General features: G+C 49.1%; 6 pseudogenes; all 6 read right to left on the bottom strand.

Moving 5' to 3' along the window:
* Positions 1-1,045: 1,045 nt before the first annotated feature.
* LOC143949755 (5S ribosomal RNA) lies at positions 1,046-1,165 on the bottom strand (annotated as a pseudogene).
* A 95-nt stretch (positions 1,166-1,260) lies between these two features.
* On the bottom strand, positions 1,261-1,379 carry LOC143949809 (5S ribosomal RNA; annotated as a pseudogene).
* Positions 1,380-6,893: 5,514 nt separating this feature from the next.
* LOC143949904 (5S ribosomal RNA) lies at positions 6,894-7,012 on the bottom strand (annotated as a pseudogene).
* Positions 7,013-10,732: 3,720 nt separating this feature from the next.
* On the bottom strand, positions 10,733-10,851 carry LOC143948794 (5S ribosomal RNA; annotated as a pseudogene).
* A 101-nt stretch (positions 10,852-10,952) lies between these two features.
* LOC143948737 (5S ribosomal RNA) lies at positions 10,953-11,071 on the bottom strand (annotated as a pseudogene).
* A 319-nt stretch (positions 11,072-11,390) lies between these two features.
* Positions 11,391-11,509, bottom strand: LOC143946570 (5S ribosomal RNA; annotated as a pseudogene).
* Between the last annotated feature and the right edge of the window lie 3,585 nt (positions 11,510-15,094).

Genomic DNA, 15,094 nt, shown 5'->3' with positions numbered 1-15,094 from the left:
TGGAGGTGTGGAGAAGAAGAGGGCACGTTGCTGCACATTTTTTGGTCCTGCCTCAGCTTGGTGGACTTCTGGACAGAGATCCGATGCATAACACAAAAATTCACAGACTTCTCCATCCAGGAAGAGGCTGCATTCTTTCTCTTGCACCATTCACAGATTCCCATTAAGAAGTACAAAAAAATCTATTTTACGTCATGTGATAAATGCGGCGAAATCCTGCATCCCTCTCTATTGGAAAAAATGTTCCCCCCCTTTCATTACTCACTGGCTTAAGAAAATAGAGGACATTAAAAAAAATGGAGGACTTGATCCTCACATCACAAGGTATACAAGAATTTTTTAAACAAACCTGAGACATCTGGAATACCTTTATATTCTCACTGGAAGGATGTCGCCTGCTATCGCCTTAGTGCTCTGAGCTTTCCTTGACTGGCCCCTTGGACAGTGGCTGCCATCGTGTCTCGTCCCCTCTTCTCCTTTTCTGATCTTTCAACCCTTCTCTTTTCTGCCTTCCTCCCCTATCTCTCACCCCCTCCACCCCCTCTCTCTTTTGGAAAGAGTGGAAAATTGGGAATGACGGCCCCACACCCCCCTCTGGATGGATTATGCCGGAGGGACCTGGGGGTTTGTGTGACCCTGGATCTTGGTACAGTACTTTATCCGTGCCTCGAATCATTGTGATTGATGGAAGGCAGACTCACAGTTGCGAATATACCTGTATCAAGTATTGTTCAGCTGCTTTTTGCTCTGTATTTCTCTGTTGCATTATGTACTCGGGGGACCGTCTTCCCCTATTTGGAGAAAAAATTATATTTGAAAAAAAAAAGAAGCCTACGACACCTGGTATTCCCAGGCGGTTTCCCATCCAGGCATTAACCAGGCCTGACCCTGCTTAGCCTCCAAGATCAGACGAGATGGAACAGATTCAGGGCGATGTGGCCGTAGCCGATATCTTCAGGCACTCTCAACTCTCTTGACAAACACCAAGATGGTCACCTTGGAAACAAGCGGAAAAAAATAGGTCAACGGCCACAACATAAAAAGAAGCCTACGGCATCTGGAAATCCCAGGCGGTCTCCCATCCAGGTACTAAACTGGTCCCAACCCTGCTTAGCCTCTGAGATCAGATGAGATTGGGCTCTTTTAGGGTGGTGTGGCCGTAGGAGATTTCTTCAGGCACTCTCAACCTTGACTAACGCCAATATGGTCACCTTGGGAAACAAACAAAAAAATCAAGTCAACGCCAACAACATGAGAAGAAGTCTACAGCACCTAGTATTCCCAGGTGGTCTCCCATCCAGGTATTAACAAGGCCCGACCCTGTTTAGTCTATGAGATCAGACGAGATCTGGTGCTTTCAGGGTTATGTGGCCATAGGCGAGCTCTTCAAGCACTCTCAACCCTCTTGACAAACACCAAGATGGTCACCTTGGTAAACAAACAAAAAAAAAAAACAAGTCAACGCCAACAACATAAAAATAAGCCTTCAGCACCTAGTATTCCCAGGTGGTCTCCAATCCAGGTACTAGCAAGGCCCGACCCTGTTTAGCCTCTGAGATCAGAGGAGATCGGGCGCTTTCAGGCTTATGTGCCCATAGGCAATCTCTTTGGGCACTCTCAACCCTCTTGACAAATGCCAAGATGGTCACCTTGGGAAACAAGCGAAAAAAAAAAAAAAACGAATCAAGGCCAACAACATAAAAAGAAGCCTACAATAACTGGTATTCCCAGGTGGTCTCCCATCCAGGTACTAACCAGGCCTGACTCTTCTTAGCCTCCAAGATCAGACGAGATTGGGTGCTTTCAGAGTGCTCGGACTCTTTCCCCATCACTAATGGGACGAGGCAGGGGTGCCCTCTGTCTCCCCTAATTTTTATTCTGACACTGGAACCACTTATGTGTCACGTTCGGAATGACCCGAATATTACTGGCATATCCAAACCCTCCGCACACCACAAAATTGCGGCGTACGCTGACGATCTAATTTTTTTCGTCTCCAATCCACACATTTCGCTTCCCAATATACTCGTGGCTCTCCGGCGATACGGCAGCCTATCAAACTATAAAATCAATTGCACCATCGGCTGTATTGAATATATCGGTCCCGGATGGTGAGGCCAAGAGGCTATGCTCTGCTTTTCCATTCTACTGAGCTGAAAAATCTATATGTTACCTGGGCGTTGACATCGCAGCGGATTTGGTGCAATTGTACCCGCTTAATTTTCTTCCTCTCCTGAATAGACTGAAATCTGATTTGGGAAACTGGCATGATTTAACACTGACCTGGTTCGGGCGCTGTAATGCATTCAAAATGACGGCCCTCCCGCGGATCTTATACTTGTTCCAGACATTATCGATCCGGTTACCCCCAATCTTTTTCAGACATCTGCAGGTGCTGCTCCGGGACTTTATTTGGGCGCGCAAACCGCCCAGAGCCCGTTTGCAATTGCTTGCCAGACCAAAGGACAAGGGGGGTCTGGGTCTCCCAGATCTGAGACAATACAACAGAGCGACTCTGCTAGCGAGAGTCGTTGATTGGCATTGTAATGGCCCACACAAGCAGTGGGTGGAGATGGAGATTGAGGATGGATCCATTCCCCTATTGACCTCCCCGTGGCTCCTGTCCTCCCTACCAAAAGACCTCAGAGATCACCCCGTAGTGGGAGCTACGTTGGCTGTTGTGCGGAGGTTGTTCCGCTGCACACACATTGCTCCCCTGCCGTCACCAATGACTCCGGTTATAGGTAATCCAGACTTCCCACCGGGATTTACCAACAAGAAACTGCGACAGTTGACAGTGGTGGGGAAACAGCGTCTGGGAGAGGTGTGGTCCTCGGGAGGGCTCCCGACCACGCAAACTGTCGCCGAGCTTTCTGACCCTCCGCTTGACTTGTTTAATGCTTATCAACTTCGTCACTTTCTTCTGGCCATACAAAGGGCCCCCTACACTCCTAGAGACCTGACGCCCTATGAATCCATCTGTCACAAAAAGGAACCTGTGCAACACACCCTCTCCCTCCTGTACAACCTATTAAGTAGTCAGGAGGAGGAGTCGACCCCACCATTTATCCACAAATGGGAGATTGCATTTGGCATCACATTTACCCCACAACAGATAGGGAAGATCCTGACATTAGTACATAAAGCTTCCATCGCAAACCAATATCAAGAATCAGGATACAAGATAGTCTCACGCTGGTATAGAGTCCCATACCTTCTGAATAAAATGAATAGATCGATTCCGGATGTTTGTTGGAGGTGCAATTCAGATACGGGGACCATGGGACACATTTTCTGGGCATGCCCGGCCTTGAGGAACTTTTGGGTGGAGGTGACCGGGACAATAAAAACAGCCTGTTCGAAAATACAAAAAAACCCTCACGATGCAACTCCTGAACGCCGCCCGGGCCTGCATTCCCACACTGTGGAGGCAGCCTCAGCCCCCATCCAAGGTGCTGTGGTATTCCAAAGTCAATCATATTCTCCGGATGGAAGAATTGACCGCCACCCTTCACAACACTGAAGAGGCATTTAGTGTTACATGGAGGCCCTGGAGGTATTTTACTGGTACTTGAGACTACATTTGGGAGGTGAGCAGCGCCCCTGTCCCAGAAAACGACTGAACATCTAACGTTTACCTACGTAGGCCAAGTCTGCCCTGGGTGGCATTCCCCCCCTTCCCTTTTTGTCTTTATTTTTCTTTTTTTCCCTGCCGCCATCCCCCCCCCCTCTTCTCTCTCCGTCTTTGCACTCTCTTCTTCCCCCGTCCTCCCTTTTGACTATGCCTTGTCTCCTTACTAGCCTTTGGGACCCAGAAGAACCCCAGGGTTCTGGACACGACCGGCTCATATTTTACTCTGGTTCACGTAGGTCATGATAAGCTGGCTCGCTGTGGTCCCAGTTGTTCTCCATGATTACATTTGTCCGAACGGAGCTGCATTAGTTATACTGTACTACATGTCGGAGGTGGGGTTTCTCTCTTTTCTGCATGAAACTCTAGGACTCCCCTCTGAGAACCCAGAGTTATTTGGCTGCCTATTTTTTGTTACCATGTAATTGTGACCCTGGGTCATGCTGTATGGTTGACTGTTATATTTATGTTGTTCTACTTATACTTAATAAAAGAATAAAACAAAAAAAAAAAATAAGTCAATGCCAACAACTTAAAAAAAAAGCCTATGGCATCGAGAAATCCCAGGCGGTCTCCCATCCCGGTACTAACCAGGTCCCAACCCTGCTTAGCCTCTGAGACAGGGCTGGTGCAAGGATCGTTGACACCCTAGGCGAAAACCTAATTTTGCCACCCCCCCCCGGCTGCGCCCATGACTCCACCTTACCCTGCCCTTGCTACACATGACCTATCTGACCCCTACACTGACCCCCTGACACATAAACGAATCCACCTGACTCCTACTTCCTGCACTACTCACATCACATTGACCCCTACACTGACCCACCTGATAATTACACCGACCCACCTGGCACCTACACCAACCCACCTGGCACCTACACTGCCAATTACACTGACCATCGCGCTGACACCTACACTGACCATCACGCTGACACCTACACTGACCATCACGCTGACACCTACACTGACCATCACGCTGACACCTACCCTGAAAACACATACCCTGAAAACACATACCCTGAAAACACATACCCTGACACATAAAATGGCACTGACGCATACACTGACGCATACACTGACATGACACATACACTGACACAACACATACGCTGACACGACACATACACTGACACGACACATCACACTGGCATGACACATACAGTGGCATGACACATACACTGACACATCACACTGGCATGACACATACACAGACACATCACACTGACATGACACATACACTGACATGACACATACACAGACACATCACACTGACATGACACATACACTGACACATCACACTGACATGACACATACACTGACACATTACACTGACATGACACATACACTGACTGGCATGACACATACACAGACACATCACAATGACATGACACATACACAGACACATCACACTGACATGACACATACACAGACACATTACACTGACATGACACATACACTGACACATTACACTGACATGACACATACACTGACACGACACATACACTGACACATCACACTGGCATGACACATACACTGACACATTACACTGACATGACACATACACTGACACATTACACTGACATGACACATACACAGACACATCACACTGACATGACACATACACAGACACATCACACTGACATGACACATACACAGACACATCACACTGACATGACACATACACAGACACATCACACTGGCATGACACATACACAGACACATCACACTGACATGACACATACACAGACACATCACACTGACATGACACATACACAGACACACCACACTGGCATGACACTGACACACATCACACTGACCTACCTGACTCCTACTTCCTGCATTACTCACACACAAACCCCCTCCATACAGCTCAATGGATCCATCCTCCTCCTTACCTCTGCTCTTTGATGCTGCCTTCAGCGACCATCATCCCACCGGGCCTCTCCGACTCCTCCGCACTGCCAGCGCCGTCCACCCGCTCCGCCGGGGCCACGCCAGCGCCATCCATCCGCTCCACCGGGGCCACACCAGCGCCGTCCACCCGCTCCGCCGGGGCCACACCAGCGCCATCCATCCGCTCCGCCTCCATCATATCCCCGCCGGGACCAGGCCAGCGCCGTCAACCCCGCTCCATGATGTCCCCACCGGGCAGGAGGTCAGCTGACCGACCTCTCGAAGCTCCCATCTCCGCCGAGCCCCGCCCCTCCGCTGCACTCACACAGACACACAGCGCAGCTCCAGAGGGACAGGCTGGAGCAAAGGAGTCCCGGAGCGGCGCTGTGAGATGAGTACGGTGGGGCGCTCAGCAGGAAACATGGGGGATTGGTGGCGCCGGTGGAACACCACAGGGGGGGTGAGAGAGCAGAAGAGGAGCTCACACTGGGCAGAGGCCGTAGTTGCGCCCTAGGTGGTAGTGCGCCCTAGGCGGCTGCCTACTTCGCCTAGTGGTAGCGCCGGCCCTGCTTTGAGATCAAATGAGATTTGGCTCTTTCAGGGTGATGCAGCCATAGTAGATTTTTTCAGGCACGCTCAACCCTCTTGACAAATGCTAAGATGGTCACCTTAGGAAACAAACAAAAAAAACAAGTCAACACCAACAACATAAAAAGAAGCCTACCGCACCTAGTATTTCCAGGCGGTCTCCCATCCAGGTATTAACAAGGCGCGACCCTTTCTAGCCTCTGAGATCAGCAGAGATTGGGCGCTTTCAGGGGGATGTGCCCATAGGCAATCTCTTTGGGCACTCTCATCCCTCTTGAAAAATGCCAAGATAGTCACCCTGGGAAACAAGCGAAAAAAAACAGGTCAACGCCAACAACATAAAAAGAAGAATACGGCACCTGGTATTCCAAGGCCGTCTCCCATTCAAGTACTAACTAGGCCCAACCCTTCTTAGCCTCTGAGATCAGAAGAGATAGGGTGCTTTCAGGGTGATGTGGCTGTAAGCGATCCCTTTAGGCACTCTCAACCCTCTTGACAAATGCCAAGATGATCCCTTTGGGAAACAAGCGAAAAAAACAGGTCAACACCAACAACATAAAAAGAAGCCTGCGGCATCTGGAAAACCCAGGCGGTCTCCCATCCAGGTACAAACCAGGCCCAACCCTGCTTAGCCTCTGAGACCAAACGAGATTGGGCGCTTTCAGGGTGTTGTGCCCATAGGCAATTTCTTTGTGCACTCTCAACCCTCTTGACACATGCCAAGATGGTCACCTTGGGGAACAAGGGAAAAAAAACAGGTCAACGCGACAACATAATGAGAAGCCTACGGCACCTGGTATTCCCAAGCTTTCTCCCATCCAGGTACTAACCAGGCCCATCGCTGCTTAGCCTCCGAGATCAGATGAGATTAGGCTCTTTCAGGGTGATTTGGCTGTAGGCACTCTCTTTGGGCACTCTGAAGCCTCTTGACAAAGGCCAAGATGGTCACCTTGGGAAACAAGCTAAAAAAAACAGGTCAAAGCCAACAACATAAAAAGAAGCCTATGGCATCCAGTATTCCCAGGCGATCTCCCAATCAAGACACTAACCAGACCAGTTCCTTCTATGGCACCTGGTCTTCCCAGGCAGTCTCCCATCCAGGTACTAACCAGGCCTGACGCTGCTTAGCCTCTGAAATCAGACGAGATCGGGTGCTTTCAGGTTGATGTGGCCGTAAGCGTTCTCTTCAAGACACGCCTAACCCTCTTGACAAACGCCAAGATGGTCGCCTTGAGAACAACAGACAAAGCCAACAACATAAAAGGAAGCCTATGGGCTTACAGCGGACCTTAAAAGATGGGACCCACTAGCTCTGTCATGGTTCGGACGCTGTAATGTGTTGAAGATGAACGCGTTGCCACGACTTCTGTATCTACTACAAGCCTTACCTATCAAAATACCCCAGACTTTCTTTCATTCGGTTCGCTCAATCTTTATCAAGTTCCTCTGGCGCGGAAAACATATGCGTATTGGTAGGGCAATGCTATTGCGACCGAAATTGCGGGGAGGTATTGGCTTCCCGGACCCTGCTCTATATTACACAGCGAGGCACATGACACCGGTGGTTGACTGGTGCCGGTGTTCTGCCATATACTGTCCGGCCATGATATAGTGTCCGCTGTGTACTCCGAAGCTGAACGGCTCCTGCGCGGTGAGTGGAGGTGGTAGCCCCACCATCCAAGCGGACATAGGGTTGTGAATATTAGCCACTTCCCGACCAGCGCACGACGATGTACGTCGACAGCATGGCACGGGCAGGCATATTGGCGTACATGTCCGTCCAATATTCGTTGCCGCCGTGCCATCGGGAGCGCGCCGCCGGCGGCGCGCTCCCGCGCTGGTCGGGACCCCCGTGAGTCCGGTCGCGGGACCCGCGGACTCGATCGCCGCGGGCATCCCCGCGATCGTCTCACGGAGCGGCGGAAGTGAGGAAATGCTGTATAAACAACATTTTCTCATTCTGCCTAGCAACTAGTGACGCTGATCTCTGCTCCATGTGATTGGAGCAGAGATCAGTGTACACTAAATGAAAGCCCAACCCCCCCACAGTTAGTAACACTCCCCTAGGAACACTTAACCCCTACACTGCCACCCACTGGTTAACCCTTTCACTGCCAGTGTCATTTACACAGGAATCACTGCATTTATATAGCAGTGATTACTGTATAAATGACAATGGTCCCAAAAATGTGTCAAAAATGTCCGATGGGTCCCCGACAATGTTGCAGTCACAATAAAAATCGCAGATCGCCGCCATTACTAGTAAAAATAAAATAATAAAAAATTATTAATAAAAATGCTATAAAACTATCCCTATTTTGTAAACGCTATAACTTTTGCGCAAACCAATCAATAATCGCTTATTGCGATTTTGTTTTTACCAAAAATATGTAGACGAATACGTATTGGCCTAAATTGAGGGAAAAAAAATGTTTTTTTATATATTTTTGGGGGATATTTATTATAACAAAAAGTAAAAAAATAATGCGTTTTTTTCAAAATTGTCGCTCTATTTTTGTTTATAGCGCAAAAAATGAAAACCGCAGGGGTGATCAAATACCACCAAAAGAAAGCTCTATTTGTGGGAAAAAAAGGACGTTAATTTTGTTTGAGAGCCATGTCGCACGACCGCGCAATTGTCAGTTAAAGCGACGCAGTGCCGAATCGCAAAAAGTGGTCTGGTCTTTGACCAGCAAATTGGTCCGGTCTGAAAGTGGTTAGAGGGCCCCTCGCAGGCGAGCTTCGCTCGCCACGCTTCGGGCTTGGCTTCGCTGCGCTCGGCTCTTTTATATTCTTACTCTATGTCCACTTGGATAGTGGGGATAGAACCTGTACTCAGTGCGCAGGTGCCGTTCATGCTCGCAATTTTTGGAATCTGTGTTGCTGTGTACTGCGCATGCGCAGTACACAGCGGACACTATCCGATGGGGGACCATATGTGATAAGACACCGGCATGGGGAACTGAAGCTATGGGTCAAGCTAGAGCAGGAGATGGCGCGGGTTCCACTGGCTGGTCTGCCTTGGGCGGGGAGGCCATTGGAGCCCTGTGTGACTACTCACCCATTAATTGGCCCCTCGCTCGCCGAGATGGATAGTTTTTTTTACCTTTCCCACCTGACTAACTTCCCTTCTCCTATGACCCCAATTATTGGACATCCTAGATTCCCTCAGGGCCTGTCTGACCAGGCCTTTACCAGGCAAGCCCCGAAAAGGCTTCTGAGAGCAGCCCTATTTCTTGGACCCACGGGCTTGATTCCCATGGGAACCATACTGCTAGAGCAAGTACCTGTTGCATTGGATAGCTGGAGAGCTAGACAGCTAATCCATTTCCTCGGATCACTACCTAACCATTCGTTCTTCTCTAGACAATTCCACCCCTTCAAGGAACTTTGCCTGGATGATGGCCCAATTCATGGTTCCCTCTCTAGGTCCTACCTAATCCTGACAGATGCACAATCCTCCACGGATCCACCCTTCCTAGCTAAATGGAAAAGGGACTTACAAACTACATTCTCCAAACCACAGAAGGACAGAATACTCTTTTTCGCCCATAAGTCGTCACTCTGCAGTAAATATCAGGAGATCTCATATAAGCTGATCACATGCTGGTATCGTACACCGGTGGTGTTGGCCAAAATATTCCCCGGTCAATCTGACCGCTGCTGTCGCTGTGGGCAACAGGCTGGCACCATTCTCCACATTTTCTGGGAATGCCCTAAATTACAAACATTCGGGCAGCCTGTCCTGAGACTCATCCACAAGTTCACAGACATTTCCTTAGCCAATGATCCCGCAGCAGTTCTTCTCAATCTAACTCCTATGTCGATAAAGCGTTATCATAAATCCTTACTTAAACATCTCCTCAAGGCAGCTAGGGCCTGCATCCCAAGTCAGTGGAAAGAGCAATCTGCTCCAATGGTGACCCAGTGGTTCGCAAGGGTTAATGATATTGAACGAATGGAAGACCTGACTGCCACAATGAGGGATAAAACGGAGGAGCATGGGAACAGATGGTTCTACTGGACCCAGTTTCGCTTTTCGGAAGAATACCTCCGCGAGACATAGTAAGCTCATGGTGATCGTTGGAGATCGCTGTTCCAAACGTTGGACAGCTGATGAGCTGGTGAGCCGAGGGCGTCTCTTGCTCCCTGGGAGGGGACCCCATCCTATCCACTCTACCCACGACACCCCCTTACCCCTTCTTTTCCTTTTCTGCCATTTCCTTCCCCAATCTTCTCTTTCCCCTTCTCCCTCCTTTCAGTTCTACTATTTCCCTTCTTAACTCAAAAAGGGAAAAGAAAATGGTATGTTCCGACCCCATTTGACTACTACACAATACTCTTCCTCTATCTATGGATATCTAAACTCTTCGAAGGTAGCAGGGCTAGTATCAATAATATTTTAAGTGGTAGAGGATCCCAACGAGATGGAGCTTTAATCTCATCTTGATATGACCGCAAAGCTGTACACGTGCTATTCTCCTCGGACTTCTTACCATTGGCTCTGATATCCATGCAATATGATCGTTTGTTTGTAACTATTTGTATCACACATTCTGTGAAGTTGCCTTTGCATTGTATGTCGCATACTACTCAATAAAAAAAAAAAAAAAAAAAAAAAGCCTATGGCATCTGGTATTTCCAGGCGGTCTCCCATCCAGGTACTAACCAGGCCCGACACTGTTTAGCATCCGAGATCAGACGAGATTGGGCGCTTTCAGGGTGATGGGGCCATAGGTGATCTCTTTGGGCACTCTCAACCCTCTTGACAAACGCCAAGATGGTCACCTTGGGAAACAAGTGAAAAAAAAACCAGGTCAAGGCCAACAACATAAAAAGAAGCCTACAGCACCTAGTATTCCCAGGTGGTCTCCAATCCAGGTACTAGCAAGGCCCAACCCTGTTTAGCTTCTGAGATCAGAGGAGATCGGGCGCTTTCAGGGTTATGTGCCCATAGGCAATCTCTTTGGGCATTCTCAACCCTCTTGACAAATGCCAAGATAGTCACCTTGAGATACAAGCGAAAAAAAACAGGTCAATGTCAACAACATAAAAAGAAGAATACGGCACCTGGTATTCCAACGCCATCTCCCATCCAGGTACTAACTAGGCCCAACCCTTCTTAGCCTCAGAAAAGAGAAGAGATAGGGCTCTTTCAGGGTGATGCTGCTGTAAGCGATCTCTTTGGGCACTCTCATCCCTCTTGACAAATGCCAAGATGGTCACCTTGGGAAACAAGCAAAAAAAAAAACGAATCAACGCCAACAACATAAGAAGAAGCCTACAATAACTGGTATTCCCAGGTGGTCTCCCATCCAGGTACTAACCAGGCCCGACTCTTCTTAGCCTCCAAGGTCAGACGAGATTGGGTGCTTTCAGAGTGATGTGGCCATAGGCAATCTCTTCAGGCACTCTCAACCCTCTTGACAAACACCAAGATGGTCACTTTGGGAAACAAGCGGAAAAAAAACAGGTCAACGCGAACAACATAAAAAGAAGTCTACGACACCTGGTATTCCCAGGCGGTCTCCCCTCCAGGTACTAACAAGGCCTGACTCTTCTTAGCTTCCAACATCAAACGTGATCGGGTGCTTTCAGGGTGATGTGCCTGTAGGCAATCTCTTCAGGCACTTTCAACCCTCTTGACAAACGCCAAGATGGTCACCTTGGGAAACAAGCAAAAAAATAAAAATAAGTCGCAAGCTAGAGACAATACGGCCCGAGTCCTCAATTTAATCCATGCGGCGCATGTACAGGGAAGGCCCTTGCTTATGTTGTCAACGGACGTGGAGAAGGCCTTTGACAGGGTGGCCTGGCACTTTATGCAGGCCACCCTGAAACATATAGGTCCAATATATATATATATATCCAATGCAACAGGTACTTGCTCTAGCAGTATGGTCCCCATGGGAATCAAGCCCGTGGGTCCAAGAAATAGGGCTTCTCTCAGAAGCCCTTTCGGGGCTTGCCTGGTAAAGGCCTGGTCAGACAGGCCCGGAGGGAATCTAGGATGTCCAATAATTGGGGTCATAGGAGAAGGGAAGTTAGTCAGGTGGGAAAGGTGAAAAAAACTATCCATCTCGGCGAGCGAGGGGCCAATTAACGGGTGAGTAGTCACACAGGGCTCCAATGGCCTCCCCGCCCAAGGCAGACCAGCCAGTGGAACCCGCACCATCTCCTGCTCTAGCTTGACCCATAGCTTCAGTTCCCCATGCCGGTGTCTTATCACATATGGTCCCCCATCGGATAGTGTCCGCTGTGTACTGCGCATGCGCAGCGAGGCCAAGCCCGAAGCGTGGCGAGCGAAGCTCGCCTGCGAGGGGCCCTCTAATATTCCCAACCCTATGTCCACTTGGATGGTGGGGCTACCACCTCCACTCACCACGCATGAAAATCTCCGAAGCTTCGTCTGCTCCGTACTGCGCATGCGCAGTACGGCGCAGACACTATATCATGGCCGGACAGTATATGGCAGAACACCGGCACCAGTCAACACCAGTGTCATGTGCGTCGCTGTGTAATATAGAGCAGGGTCCGGGAAGCCAATACCTCCCCGCAATTTCGGTCGCAATAGCATTGCCCTACCAATACGCATATGTTTTCCACGCCAGAGGAACTTGATAAAGATTGAGCGAACCGCATGAAAGAAAGTCTGGGGTATTTTGATAGGTAAGGCTTGTAGTAGATACAGAAGTCGTGGCAACGCGTTCATCTTCAACACATTACAGCGTCCGAACCATGACAGAGCTAGTGGGTCCCATCTTTTAGGGTCCACTGTAAGCCCATAGGCTTCTTTTTATGTTGTTGGCTTTGACCTGTTTTTTTTGCTTGTTTCTCAAGGCGACCATCTTGCCGTTTGTCAAGAGGGTTGGGCGTGTCTTGAAGAGAACGCTTACGGCCACATCAACCTGAAAGCACCCAATCTCGTCTGATTTCAGAGGCTAAGCAGCGTCAGGCCTGGTTAGTACCTGGATGGGAGACTGCCTGGGAAGACCAGGTGCCATAGAAGGATCTGGTCTGGTTAGTGTCTTGATTGGGAGATCGCCTGGGAATACTGGATGCCGTAGGCTTCTTTTTATGTTGTTGGCTTGTGACCATCTTGGCCTTTGTCAAGAGGCTTCAGAGTGCCCAAAGAGAGTGCCTACGGCCAAATCACCCTGAAAGAGCCCAATCTCATCTGATCTCAAAGGCTAAGCAGCGATGGGCCTGGTTAGTTCCTGGATGGGAGACAGCTTGGGAATACCAGGTGCCATAGGCTTCTCATTATGTTGTCGGCGTTGACCTGTTTTATTTTCCCTTGTTTCCCAAGGTGACCATCTTGGCATGTGTCAAGAGGGTTGAGAGTGCACAAAGAAATTGCCTACGAGCACAACAACCTGAAAGCGCCCAATCTCGCTTGGTCTCAGAGGCTAAGCAGGGTTGGGCCTGGTTTGTACCTGGATGGGAGACCGCCTGGGTTTTCCAGATGCCGCAGGCTTCTTTTTATGTTGTTGGTGTTGACCTGTTTTTTTCGCTTGTTTCCCAAAGTGATCATCTTGCCATTTGTCAAGAGGGTTGAGAGTGCCTAAAGAGATCGCTTACAGCCACATCACCCTGAAAGCACCCTATCTCTTCTGATCTCAGAGGCTAAGAAGGGTTGGGCCTAGTTAGTACTTGAATGGGAGACGGCCTTGGAATACCAGGTGCCATATTCTTCTTTTTATGTTGTTGGCGTTGACCTGTTTTTTTTCGCTTGTTTCCCAGGGTTTTGGCATTTTTCAAGACGGATGAGAGTGCCCAAAGAGATTGCCTATGGACACATCACCCTGAAAGTGCCCAATCTCCGCTGATCTCAGAGGCTAGAAAGGGACGCGCCTTGTTAATACCTGGATGGGAGACCGCGTGGAAATACTAGGTGCGGTAGGCTTCTTTTTATGTTGTTGGCATTGACTTGTTTTTTTTGTTTGTTTCCCAAGGTGACCATCTTGGCGTTTGTCAAGAGGGTTGAGCGTGCCTGAAAAAATCTACTATGGCTGCATCACCCTGAAAGAGCCAAATCTCATTTGATCTCAGAGGCTAAGCAGGTTTGGGACCTGGTTAGTACGTGGATGGGAGACCGCCTGGGATTTCTCGATGCCATAGGCTTTTTTTTTAAGTTGTTGGCATTGACTTATTTTTTATTTTTTGTTTTATTCTTTTACTAAGTATAAGTAGAACAACACAAATGTAACAGTCAACCATACAGCATGACCCAGGGTCACAATTACATGGTAACAAAAAATAGGCAGCCAAATAACTCTGGGTTCTCAGAGGGGAGTCCTAGAGTTTCATGCAGAAAAGAGAGAAACCCCACCTCCGACATGTAGTACAGTATAACTAATGCAGCTCCGTTCGGACAAATGTAATCATGGAGAACAACTGGGACCACAGCGAGCCAGCTTATCATGACCTACGTGAACCAGAGTAAAATATGAGCCGGTCATGTCCAGAACCCTGGGGTTCTTCTGGGTCCCAAAGGCTAGTAAGGAGACAAGGCATAGTCAAAAGGGAGGACGGGGGAAGAAGAGAGTGCAAAGACGGAGAGAGAGGAGGGGGGGGATGGCGGCGGGGAAAAATAGAAAAATAAAGACAAAAAATGAGGGGGGGGGGGAATGCCACCCAGGGCAGACATGGCCTACGTAGGTAAACGTTAAATGTTCCGTCGTTTTCTGGGACAGGGGCGCTGCTCACCTCCCGAATGTAGTCTCAAGTACCAGTAAAATACCTCCAGGGCCTCCATGTAACACTAAATGCCTCTTCAGTGTTGTGAAGGGTGGCGGTCAATTCTTCCATCCGGAGAATATGATTGACTTTGGAATACCACAGCACCTTGGATGGGGGCTGAGGCTGCCTCCACAGTGTGGGAATGCAGACCCGGGCGGCGTTCAGGAGTTGCATCGTGAGGGTTTTTTTGTATTTTCGAACAGGCTGTTCGGTCAAGTGTAGAAGGCACGCTGCTGGGTT

The sequence above is a fragment of the Lithobates pipiens genome, unplaced genomic scaffold (genome assembly GCF_037356315.1).
Source record: "Lithobates pipiens isolate NorthernLeopardFrog02 unplaced genomic scaffold, aLitPip1_a1.2 Scaffold_30, whole genome shotgun sequence".
Classification (NCBI taxonomy): Eukaryota; Metazoa; Chordata; class Amphibia; order Anura; family Ranidae; genus Lithobates; species Lithobates pipiens.
Note: the sequence above shows the minus strand (reverse complement) of the source record. Positions and strands in the feature narration are given on the sequence as shown.